The sequence below is a fragment of the Podarcis raffonei genome, chromosome 5, assembly GCF_027172205.1.
Source record: "Podarcis raffonei isolate rPodRaf1 chromosome 5, rPodRaf1.pri, whole genome shotgun sequence".
NCBI lineage: Eukaryota > Metazoa > Chordata > Lepidosauria > Squamata > Lacertidae > Podarcis > Podarcis raffonei.
In genome coordinates this window covers 54,608,561-54,622,458 of record NC_070606.1, presented here as the reverse complement: position 1 = coordinate 54,622,458, position 13,898 = coordinate 54,608,561, and positions in this window count along the sequence as shown.

Genomic DNA, 13,898 nt, shown 5'->3' with positions numbered 1-13,898 from the left:
CACTAATTGGGCCCCCGCAAGAGAAGGGAGTTGGTCCCTCATCCCCATGCCATCCTGACCTAGCCATAGGACCTCTGTCTTTGAAGGATTTAGTTTCAATCGGCTCCCACGAAACCATCCAGCCACAGCTTCCAAGCATCTGGTCAGTGTGTTCGGGGCCGAGTCGGTGTGGCATCCATCAGCAGATAGAGCTGAGTGTCATCAGCATATTGGTGACAGCCCAGCCCAAAGCTCCGGATAATCTGGGCAAGGGGGCGCATAAAGATGTTAAAAAGCATCGGGGAGAGAATTGCGCCCTGCAGCACTCCACACACCAAGGAGTGGCGCGACGACATTTCCCTCCCTAGTGCCACCCTCTGTCCCCGACCAGAGATAAAAGAGCACAGCCAGTTACGGGCTATGCCCTGTATCCCCACGTCTGCGAGGAGGTGGTCCAGAAGATCATGATCGACCATGTCAAAGGCTGCTGACAAATCTAAAAGGATCAGCAGTCCTGACCCGCCTCGATCTAGTTGTCTACGGAGGTCATCTGTTAGGGCAATCAGAGCTGTCTCCGTCCCAAAACCAGGACGGAAATCGGACTGAAATGGATCTAATGCCGATGTTTCCTCCAGAAACCTACCAAGCTGTTCAGCAACCGCTCTCTCAATTACCTTACCCAGGTATGGAAGATTTGAAACTGGGCGGTAATTGGATAGGTCTAAGGGATCTAATGAAGTTTTCTTTAAGAGTGGACACACCACTGCTTCCTTCAGTTCCCCTGGGAATGTCCCCGTGTCAAGGGACAAATTGATAATTTCAACCAGGGCGTCCGCGCAACATCTGGACACTCCCTAATCAGCCAAGACGTGCACGGATCAAGGAGGCAGGAGAAGATTGCAAGAACTTGTTTGCGGTTTTTTTTAAAAAAAACCATAAAGTGGTGTAGAAATCTGGAGAACTGAACACAAGACTGGAAAAAAAATAAAAAACAGAGAGAAATCCAAATGATTCTGGGTCTCCAATGAGTTTTCTCCAGGTTTAGGGCTTATCCAGACTTCCTTTAGCAGGTTTTCCAGGCACAGGACCATATTTGAAAGCTCTGTATCTGAGGGTTTTTCATATTATTATTTTTTCAGAATCAGAGCAAATGACAATCCAAGGAAAACCCAATGACCATTTCCTCTGATTCAGCGGTAAAGCGCAGATTTTCTGGAAACAAAAAGAACATTCAGACATATATCGTTAAAGCCAGGACCTGCTCCTAGAAATGCGGCACAAAAAAGAAGTCTAGATAAACCCTTAATCTCACTAGTGACCTTGGCAGGTTTCTGCTTTCAGACACAGAAGAAGAAGAAAAGGAGGAGTTTGGATTTGATATCCCGCTTTATCACTACCCTAAGGAGTCTCAAAGCAGCCAACAATCTCCTTTCCCTTCCTCCCCCACAACAAACACTCTGTGAGGTGAGTGGGGCTGAGAGACTTCAAAGAAGTGTGACTAGCCCAAGGTCACCCAGCAGCTGCATGTGGAGGAGCGGAGACGCGAACCCGGTTCACCAGATTACGAGTGCACCACTCTTAACCACTACACCACACTGGCTCTAGTGTCCTGAATCTGCTAAAAGTATGCCCCTGAATACTAGTTGCTGGAAACCACAGGAGAGGAGAGGGTTCTAGAGCTCAGGTCCTGCTTGCAGTTTTCCCAGCAGACATCTGGTTGGCCACTGTGAGAACAGGATTGCTGGACTAGATGGGCTTTTGTTCTGATCTGGCAGGGCTTGTCCTATGTTCTTATGTTCCTTATGCATTAAAGTCAATGGCTTACTCACTTACACCATCCATGTATGTTTTGCTTAATTTATTTATTTGGTCAGATGAGGGCTTTTCTTATTTTACAACTCAGCTCCTTATGCTTCTCTGCCTATTACATATCAAATTATCTGCTTTGTTCCCCTTTGATTTTCCCCAAGCTGTCAAAAAACCCGAATGTCAGCGCTGCTTGCTAGCTGAAGTTCTCCAAGGGAGAGGATTCCAATTCAAGCATTAAAAAGGAAACAAACCCTTAAAACTGTTCCACAAATTAGAAGCTGGGATTTGCTCTGCTTCAGATCCCCACAAAAAAGTACCATGGAAACAGAATAAAGATGAAGTTGACCCTCGCCACTCTTTTTGATTTGCGTGGATCCTTGGAGTCATTTACAGTATGTATTATAATATAGAAACTATTCCAGAGAGTGAGCAGCCCCACATTTGCCATTGCTCTGTAATTGAAGCAGGGATTTAATTTTGCTTACAGTTATAAAACATAAAAAGTCTCTCAAAAGAAACAGAATAGTTCACAGTAAGCTCCACCTCTGATCTAAGTAACAGACATGTCCAAGAGCACTTCCTCTTATTCTTCAGGTTTGGGTTGTTGTTTATAATGTATACAGAAAGGAGAACTTCCTCCAGTCTTCTTGTTTCAAATGTTGCTGTTGCCTTCCAGCGTAACTGGAAGATAATCTCATACATGGGACAACATGAAACAATAAAAATGTCACTGCCACAATGAATAGTTTATTAAGGTTTGACAGATTGATTCAGTGACTTTTTGACGTAATTTTAGTCTGTCAAACCATGGTTGTATTTCCGCAGAACACTAAGCAAATAAATAAATAAATTCTGGTTTAATATACCAGGAAATGCATCAGCAGCAAGCGTGTTTACTGATGGTCAGGAACAGAAATCAATCAAGTGAATACATTTGGTATTCATCTTTTTTTTAAGTACACAAACCATACATAATTAATGACTTTTTTACAGTGTTTTGATGTTTACTTTATGCTGAAATGAATGTAAGTTATTTCAATATGTATGTAATTTATGTTAAATAGCAGTGAGGCAATGACATATCTGACCGAAACCGAATTGCAGTGAAATGGAAACAGTGCTGCCCTCATACATCCCTAGTTAGAGAGCCACAAACTCCTCAACTCTATCTTGAGGGGTGGGTGGGTGTGGGTGGGTGTAGGCTAAACAAAAAGAACCAGCACTGACCCTATCTTTTCTAGCAGATGGCTCTTGAGGTGGACAGACTTCTGATTTTTCTGATCTACTTTGTTTTTTACTAGAATCCCGAGATTTACCAACCACCACCAGTTATACAAGATCTGCATTTTGATTTTTGTTTTTTATAAAGGAAAAAGGGCATCTCTGAGCATATCCTGAACCAAGGAATTTGTTTTTGATACCAGCACTGAATGAAACTCCCAGTTTTTTCACTCAAAGTCCACTCTTGGTTGGATTTTCTTCATTGCAGCCTAATTTGGATGGGGAAAGTAGCTTTATTGCTGCTATTGTTTAAAAACATTGCAAGTCAGAAACCCTACTGATCTACAGCAAACTACCCAAATATTTACTAATAGATCCATTCTACCTTCTGCCTTGTTCTACCCTAGATCAAAAAGCAAAACTGGAAAAGACCAGGCTGCTTGTTTTGTTTTGCTTTTCCTATTCACTTGGGGTTCTAATAACAACATACTTTAGCTACGATGAGAACTATATTGCATGTTGTTTGGCCCCAAGTCACTATCTTCACAAACCTGTTATTATTTGCGCTTCATAGACAGTGCAATTTGAAACTGAGGTCATATAATTTAAGCAGATTTTGATGCTGTTTCAACTTCCCAATGAACAATTGGCTCAGTTGCAAGACAAGTTGTTGGTCCCTAACATTTTGAACTCTTCTGAAACTTCAAAGAAAGTTAAGAAATGATTTTATGCCCTTTTCCCCTCAGTGTTCAATCACAAACCTGAATATTCTATGGTTGGGTTGTCCTTAATGGATGTTTTACTTTTACACTTATAAAGTTTTCAAATTAAACTTTCTCTTTCTGTCACTCAAAGGTGGGTGGTAGGTGATGATCCCTGTTATTTTCCGTCCCCATAAATTCTTTTAATTGGTTGCCAATGTTGCAGCTATACCACAGGCTCTCCTGTCAAATACTGTTAAAATGATCCCTTGTCTGGAGACGGTATTGGGCAAAAGGTCTTCCCTGCTATGCAGGGGAAATGCTAAGTAATCAATTTTCAATGAGATCAGATGTCAGATACAGAAGTGTGAATAAGACTGTCTGTTCAAGTGGACAAAAAGGATGTCAAACTAGAATAATATTGGTTCAACAAATCAGATGAGCTATTCAACACCCTAAGCAACATGGGCACAACTTGAGAAATGGCCTCAGAGACAACAGGCGTGCAAAGATTATGGGTATGATTGAGCTAAAGTTAAGCATAATTAGTTACATGACACTGATTTTAATGAGAAAGTTAAGCATGTGCTTAATTCTCCATACCTGAAATCAATGGGACCTCAAAGTACTTAACTTTGGCTCAATCATGCCTAAAATTGTTTTGCAGAAATCTTACAAATATGATTCTGGGAAACTCCTCACTCCATCAAAAATGTTACCCTGGTAACATTCCTAATTTTGAGTAGAGGAAGAGTTGGATCTCACTACCCTGTTTTTAGTACCAACACAGGACTTGGATTTCCAATCTCCATGAGGTAGTATGCTCAGGGACCCACAACAAGAGAGTGAGAGAGAATGATAACTATGCACTAGCTATTCTCCTTCTGTACTATGAGCTTCTTCACTATGAGTTTCTTGTTCCAGCTATGCAAAGAGGCATTAGAACTTCAGAATAGTCAGATGCCTTTGCCCCTGCCTAGTAATCCAAAATGTGTCTGCTACAAATGGGTAAACAATCTAGATTACCTTAGCGCATCCTGCACCAAGGAATACCTGGAAATCTGTAGTTTAGAACCATTATGCACATCTTTGCATGACTTACTCCACTTCTAATTATGGGATGGAAAGACCACTGAAGTGCCAACTACTGAGCACTAAAGATCCTACATAGCACTGCCCACTTAGTTCTTACATTCCCAAGGCATCCTCCAACCACTCACAACTCTATTTTTGCAGGTATCTGAGCTAGAAATTTCTGTTCCCACACACCAAATTCCATAATTACCCAAATGGGAACAACACATGGTATGGCATGGCATAAGTGCAACTCCATCCCCTCCCCCAGAATGAAGGGGGACAGGTCTTCTTCAACATTCCCCTCCCCTTCATGTCCACTCAAATGTCACCAGAACAAGGAGTCCTGAAAAGAATCAAATTAGGAATGTTCTTTGTCCCCAGCCGATGACAGCTTGCTCTAGAAATATTTTGGGGGTACCAGCTTTGACCCATAAAACTTGAGGTGGCTAAGATATTAAATAAGTTCTTCTTAACTCTGTTCTTCCACAGTTTCTGATTGATAGGGATCTCTCTTGACAATTCCATCCACACATCAAAAATGAACAAAAAAAGTTTATGGAGAGAGCATCCTCAGTACTTCCTCCTTGTACCACTGAACTCAGCTCAGTTGCTGAACTCTCATCATCCCTGACCATTGGCCTTTCTGGCTGGGGCTTATGGGAGTTGGAGTCCAACAGCATCAGGAGGGTACCATCTTGACCAGAATACCCTAGAGATTTGTCAACCTCAAGTTTACTTTGAGAACAGCATCAGGCACTGTGTGCAGGATTTAATAAATTATTCAAAATATATAGTTTTTAAACAATCGTTCACCATCTCAAACATTTCAGTTAGATGCAAAATATTAAAAATATGTGCTGATTTTTACTTGAGAATAAGCTATTTATGTTAGGAAGAAAGTGGTGATCAATATGGAAAAAATACTGGAGAGTGTCAATGTGTGTGCAAATCTTTAGTATCTTCCCTAGACTTCCCTAACACTTCAGAATTATAAATATACTGCACTCCTTTGGATATCAACAATAAAGTATCTTGGTTCTTTTCTTATCCTGTTTTGTGCCAGTTCCGATCATTAGAAGCAAATAGACAAGAAAATATAAAAGAGAGGGGGGAAATATGAACTGCAATATAAACAATTTAAACAATTACATGAATAAAAGCACAGTCTGCTACAATAGGTAGGTCAATCTATAAAATATGAGAATAAAGGCATTGCAACAGATGCCAACCTTCAAAGTATGCTGTGAAAAGAATACTAAGTGCCAACTCATGGCTTAGATCAGTATTTGTAATTTTTGCAAAAAGCAGAAGAAATGAAGGGGATGTCTGGAAAAGCAAGTGAGGCTTCGTCTCTCCTCATCCCTTTTGTATTTAACACCTCAGTCCTAACCCTTTAGCAGTAAACCCCACTGCAGTGAATAGGGCTTACTTTTAATTACATTGTAAAGGTGGACTGAACAGCCGCAAATGCTTTTGCACGACCATTCATCTCATATGAAAGTGGGAGGGAGTATATTCAGCAAACGGGGTTGGGGGAAGGTGAGAATTAAGGGTAGAGGGTCTTACCTTTAAATACCAAGTGGCTTGGCTTGGCTTGCCTTCTTCCATTCCTTGCCACCACTTCAAGTTTGGGCATGGTCTCTCTCTAGAGCCTACTCACTTTCCTGTGTCATTTCAGAGACAGAATGCCATGACTCAGGAAGCTGCCCTAGACCAAGTCAGACTAACAAGTGTCTAGTTCACTACTGGCAGCAACTCTCTTGGTTTTGGCCTAACGTTATACAACAAATTGAAAAGGGCATGCCTACAAAGCACTGCTGCTAGAGTGATTCAAAGTCTAGCCCTGGTTGCATTTGATGTTTGGATGTTCTGGGCACCTTTTGTCTCCAAGAATGACTATGGAACGGGATTGGGGTTGAGATGGAAAGGTATGGTTAAACTGATTCCAGTCTTCCGTAGCACATGAATAAATCAACTGACCACAGCCCAGTAACTACCTTGCTGTATGTGTGCTAAATACTAAAGTGTTGACAGAGTCTATAGATGTCACGGCTAATTGGCTGCTGTTTCTTTAATGCTTAAAAAGCTGGGTCAGCATGAGTCAGCGGCCTGCACCAGGTTGTATATATAGAGTGAGAAATGTTAGTTTGTTGTTGGGTTGGTTGGTTGGTGAAAGCTGGTAGTGTTGAGGTGTGTACAGTTGGTCAGTCGCTTTTGCAGAAAGACTTTTAAGAATAAAAGCAGAAAGTACTCTGCAAGGATACTTTTCTTGTGGACTCTTTTATGCTGACAAGGGTCCGAGGACCAGGCTGAGGTGTCAAAGGGAGGTCAGACCCTTTATTTATTTTTTTACAAACACTGACAATAGATGCTTTGTTTGGGTCAATGAAAGTTGTGGATGGGTAAAGGGACATGGGTAGCACTGTGGTGTAAACCACTGAGCCTTAGGCTTGCCGGTCGGAAAGTTGGTGGTTTGAATCCCTGTCACGGGGTGAGCTCCCGTTGCTCGGTCCCAGCTCCTGACAACCTAGCAGTTCAAAAGCATGTCAAAGTGCAAGTAGCTAAATAGGTACCGCTACAGCGGGAAGGTAAATGGCGTTTCCATGCCCTGCTCTGGTTTCGCCAGAAGTGGCTTAGTTATGCTGGCCACATGACCCAGAAAAACTTTCTGCGGACAAATGTCTGCTCCCTCAGCCTGTAAAGGGGTCCTTTACCTTTACCTTTGAAGGTACTTAATTATGGAATAGCAAATGGCATAAAAGGAGAGCAGCAGCATCTCTGCTTAGACAAGGGAGCTGAGTGCCACATCCAATGCTATCCTTACAGAGATAGCAAGGGGCTCATATGAAAATGGATTCATTTTTTAAGCAGCTCTGCAATTCTAAATTCAGGGATGACTCTGGCTAGTTTCTTAAACTTTCATTTAAAAAAAACAACACCTGTCTCTGCTCTTGTGTGTGTGTGCTTGCTTATATGTCTGCATTTGTACATATTGAATTCATGCATCAATAGCCACTTTACAGTCTCCCCCCCCAAAAAAAAAAAGGTGTGATGCAAAGGGGTGTTGATAATTTGATGTCAAAACTACAGCAGTTTCACTGATCAAGTAATTGGTGTGAATGATTGGCAGATAGTCAATAGAGTGCCTGCTGAAGAGTGTTAAAACAATCCATCACCACAGTACTATTGCTGCCAAAGATATTCACCTAGTACAGCATCCACAGTTGTATCGTGCCTAATAACAAATATGTAATATTTCAGTTCTGTTCTGCCGGGTGACCTCAGCCCCCAGGTTGATAACAATGGAAAATTAATGGTTAGTTAATGAAAAGTTAATTTCTGTACAATGCCTTTGAAGAAAATGGTTATCAGGCAGGATGACATGCACATATTACCCAGAGAATAGCCAACTGATTCAACACTTGTTATCCTAAACACACATCTATGGATACACTGTATGTATGAGTTCGACACACCTAGCATACTCTGAAGTTAAAGAGCTCAACAGAGCAATGGATGTGAATAAACTCAGGCCAAGATACTGGGAAATTTTGGAACAAGAAGGGGACAGATTGAAATTGCAGAGTTTTGAGAAATTGAAAGATAAAGTGCGAGATTGGCTTCATTATTACCAGATAATGGAGGTTTACAACTTAGACAAGAAAGTTGGTTTCCAGGTGGAAAAATCTAAACTGGAAACAGAATTGTTAGAATGCAAAACTAAGACTTTGTCAAAAATGTATAACTTGCTGCTGAAATGGAATACTCAGGATGAGACGGTTAAATCTGTAATGATTAAGTGGGCACAAGACGTTGGACATAATATTATGTTTGCTGACTGGGAACAGTTGTGGACCACCGGGATTAAATTTACGGCATGTAATGCCTTAAGAGAAAATATTATGAAAATGATATATAGGTAGTACATGACCCCAGTCAAGCTTGCAAAAATCTATCATCTGCCCGATAACAAATGTTGGAAATGTAAGGAAAATGAAGGTACATTCTTTCACCTTTGGTGGACGTGCCCCAGGATTAAGGCTTTCTGGGAAATGATATATAATGAATTGAAAAAGGTATTTAAATATACCTTCTTGAAGAAACCAGAGGCCTTTCTCTTGGGCATGGCCGGCCAAGTGGTGCCAAAGAAGGACAGAACTTTTTTTATGTATGCTACAACAGCAGCAAGAATACTCATCGCAAAGTATTGGAAGACGCAAGATCTACCCACTCTGAAAGAATGGCAGATGGAACTGATTGACTGTATGGGATTGGCGGAAATGACGAGCAGAATCCGTGACCAGGGAGAAGAGTCGGCAGAAGAAGATTGGAAAAAATTTAAGGACTATTTATAGAAATATTGTAAAATTAAGGAAAGTTAAATGGTGTTGGATTGAAATTAAGTGGTTTCTAGCTGTAATGATATAAAGGAACATAGATGGGAAAAAAGGGTCTGGAAAATAAGGTAATATTATAAGCTGTAATGCTTTAAGTGAAGGATTTGCTGAACAGATAATTTTAATTGGAATACGAGGAGGAGAAGTATGAGGAGGTCTGAGAAATTTGTTATTGAAAAGTATGTTTTATGAACTATATGTCTTTTTAATTTTTTTGTTTGTTCTGTTTTTGTTTGTTTGTTTAAAAAATTGGAAAATTCAATAAATATCTTTAAAAAAAAATAAACTCAGGAATTTTCCATCTGTAGATCTGGCAAACTCTGAACCACACAAAGACAATCTTCCCTGTGCCTGGCTTTGTCTTACCCATTTCTTAATGATTAGCTGGAAGTTAAGGTTAGGTCCTATTCCAACTTATTTCCATTTGTGCAAGGACTTGCCACAGAGGACATCCCACAGCAGAGGCAATTCACCACTTCTAATAGTGATTCAGTATATGAGTGCTTTAGAGCAGGAATAGCCAAGGTGGAGCTCTCCATCTGCTATTGAACCACAATCTGCATTATGTCTGACTGTTGGCTATTTTGGCTGAGGCTGATGGAAGATCTACTCCAACAGCAACCAGAGGGTGCCATGTTGTGTAACCCCTGCTTTGCAACAACTTATCACATATTTTTGTCCAAATGATTCAAACATGCAGCCGATATTTTTCTGCCCTTTGGTAGGAGCAATCAGCTCCGCAACACTTGCCGAGTAGATACAGTCATCATTGGACATTTTTGCCAACAGTACTAGAAAACTTTTAACTGTATTTACTTGCAGGAACAAAATTATAGCAGTTTAAAACAGGCTTTTTGGAAAGGTTAACTTCATTTATAATTGAGTGCATTTGATATTAATAAGTATAATAGAGCTGTATTTTCAACGTGGCACAGAGCTGCAGATTTTTTAATTATATATTAGCATGGTATTAAGCTGGTTTTATTTTCTGAGCACTGCGTCAATTGCTGTTGTTCCTTAAGAAGCATGATTATTCCCAAGATGATTATGCATTCAGATAAACAATCAATGACATTAATCAAAGAATGTTTTTAGTAGTGCCGAGTCAAAACAGGGGCATCAGGAACACTTTTGTACCATCCGAAAAAGATACTCCCTTTTGATGTTTGTTTGAGGGGATCAAAAGGTTGTAAAATGTCAGCAAAAGAGTGAACAAGTTGAGCTTAGTGTTTGTAAGGATGGGAGGATGTTCAGGGGATATCTCTGCATATTGCACATTCACTTTTGTGACAAGGAGCACCACACAAAGCAAAAGTAAGCAGTGATTTTCCATATTTCATCAAATGTTTAAGCTACAGGCTAATGGGAAAAAACACCACAACATATTCTGGGAATAGATATTTATGCTTCATTACAGATCTCAGATATAGCTTAGACCTGCCAAATATATACCTTCTCCTGGAAGAAAGGTACAGAAGTCCCACAGCACCATCTTCTGGGCCAAACCTTCTGGGAAGGACTGGAGGCACTGTAACATCTTGCCTCCTAGTCCCACCCATGCCAGATGACCAAGAAGGCTCAATGCTATCAAAAGTGGCAGAGAAGGACATGCTTTCCATATTCTTAAGGCACCTAGCTAAATCACGGAACAAGTTACAAAGCCTTCGTTCCAAACAGGATTGGCCAGTAGCTGTTATTGGAAGATGGGAAGTTGCTGAAGTAGCCAGTGGGATGCGATGGTTGGAATGTTGGCCTAGGGCTCTCAGTCTCAGTCATGAAATTCACATGGTGATCTTGCCTCACAGGGTTGTTGTGAGGATAAAATGAGGAAGAAGAGAACCATCCACCTTATGCTCCTTGGAGGTAAAATGCAATAAATAAATAAATGAGAGGTCGTGACCCCTCTCCTTGATAGGGGCTTTGCAGCATGTAAGGTCTCAGGCATAATAGTTACTGTACTTTGCTTTGTATGGTCTCACCTTCTACCTGATCCTTTTTACCTGGAGATGCCTGGGTACCTTCTCGGTACCTTCTGAAGATAGGATTTGATGCCTATCTCAACAGACTCACATATTCTCATTTAAATTAGCTACTACTTTATATTAACTTCTGCTGTTTAATCCATTAGTTGCATTAGTTTTACAGCGTCACTGTATCCAGTGATTAACTGCAGCTCTGTTTCACTCCTGCCTAATCACAGCATCCTGATCACAGCTCCTGATGTTGGTTGCTGGATTCTAAAACCCTGCTTTGGATTCCCATGCCACAGATGTGTGTGTGTGCGTGTGTGTGTGTGTGCGTGTGTGCGTGTGTGTGTGTGTGTGTTTTAACAGTCCAGATTGCATTTAATTGACATGAAAGACCTATTTGTTTTCATGCTGTGAATAATCAACTGAAAAACTCACTTTCATTAGCTTTATCAAACCATTGTTGGCAAACATCCTAAAGTTTCCATATAACATCTGCAAAAGTATTAAAACTAATTATGAAGCCATCTGGAATAAGAAGAGAATATTTTTTTCTTGATTTTTAAAGGGCCCTCCATGAATAACTGGCTTCATAATAAATGGAATGTCAAGCAAATGATTATAATAACAACAGCAGAATCATTGAGGAAGGATGCAAGGATATTTACATCAAGAAAGTCACAATTGCTCATTAAGAGAGAAACATCACAGAGACACTGCCATCCACTGCTACCTAAGGTCTACTTCATATGTCACCTGCAAAGGTGCTGCCATCTGTGGCTCCACACTGCCCCCTTGTTCCCATGGAGGCCAGTGTTAGGTAGGGAGTGGGCCACAGTGAAGCAAACAGAAGCAACAGGCAGTTGTAAGTGAATATGTGAGACCTGTGCTGGATCTGTCAAACATTATGACCCCCTCTGCACTATACATTTTAAATAGTATCATACCACCTTCAAAAATCATGAGTTTCCCCCAAAGAATCTTGGGATCTGTAAATAAGTGTGCCGAGCATTGTTGGGAGACCTCTGTTCACTTCACAGAGCTGCAATTCCCAGAATTCCCTGGGAAGAGGGGTTGATAGTTAAACCACAGTGAGAACTGCAGCTGAGACCACACTATCACAAAGCAATGCATTAACCACTCCCTGGATCCACCCTGTTAAGCCCTCATTACAAAAGGGCCAGCCCAATACATTTTAGCACCTGAAGCGACTCACAAAATGGCGCCTCTCCTCACTACCACCAGGGAAGAAGGCATAAGTGAAGATCTACATCAGGAACAAGTGGGGAATAAAAATCTACATCAGGAATAGGTTGTGGGTGAGGAATCAAAACAACCTTACCTGATGGTTGAAGTGGGAATCAAAGGCCATCACTGGGTGTGGGGCTCACTCTGAATCATGCTGGGTGGGTTCAGACCCCAGAGGCCAGCCCCTGCCATTTCCTCCCTACGGGTGGGATGAAACCAGCAGTACCTCATATTCACAAAGAGGCCTTGAGGAGCCAGCATTGGAGCATGCCGCAGCCATCACTACCATTGCAGCAGTGGCAGTGTTCAAGTCTGGGTGCCATTTTGTTTTCAAAGTGTCTTGCAAAATTGTTGCAGTGCTAGAGAGGACACTTAGGAGCAATTGTGTCTTGAATTTCCTTGCATGGATCAATAAAGAACTAGACTTAACTGCCAGCTCTAGCTACTTGAAACCCTCTGATTCTATTGTAACAGGTCCTCCACCTCTGCAAGTGTGGGGAGGGACTGGTGCTGTAAGATCAAACTTCACCATATGACGGCTTGTCCAGATTTATGGTGATGGAAGAATAACATGCACTGTGCAATTCCTTGGCTCTTAGCTCTAGGCCAGCTCTTAAACTTTCTGCAAGTTGACTATGATTTCCAAGTCCCTATTGCTACTAATTGAACAAGGGAAGAAACATGCCAGCCGTTGTTTGCCATAAGACCAATTTCAGATGCATAAATGATAGATGCAGCCAGAAAGGCATTATCATAATCATTCCTCCATATAAATGTTTCAGATGTTGGAGTTCAGGCCTGTTAGCTCATGGCGAGACACTCGCTGCTAAGCTACTGACTAAATGCATTAATATGGATTTCCCCCCGTTGTAATGAACTGGTGCTCTCAAGGTGAAAAAGAGCATGAACACATGGAAGGAGCCATGCAGTTCACTCCACAAAAGGAGAGCACTGAATTAGCAATGATACTTGGCCTGTGCACCTAGCGTGCCATTCTATGATAAATGCCTAGGAGAGCCCAAACTGTCAGCTGTGTTCAGAGCTTGCTTCTGTTCCTGATATAGGAGACTACCCCTGCTATCAATAAGCAGCAGCTCCTTGCTTTTCACGTAAGTACAGGGGTTTTTTTAAAAGTGCTGGAGCAAAATGAAGCAGTGGTGTAGAAAACAGCAGAAACAAATCAGCATCCTTTGTCATATCACCATGCACCAGGTCTGATGGATGTAACAGTACAGCATATTGATCTGAAACTCCTTTCCTCCTGCCCCAAACCAAGTGTTTGGTTAAAAATGTTTATTAGCAGCTGAGACTGTCCATCCACCCTCCCTGCTTTTTTATTTCTGTTCTTTAGTAGTTCTTAATTAATTTTCATGGATGGAATCCAAGGAGCTGCTCAGAGTTAGACAAAGATGCTTGGACTCACCCAGTGGAATTTTCCTTTGAACAAGACTGCATCAACAGAAGTATAGTGTCCCAATCCAGGGAAATAATAGTACCAC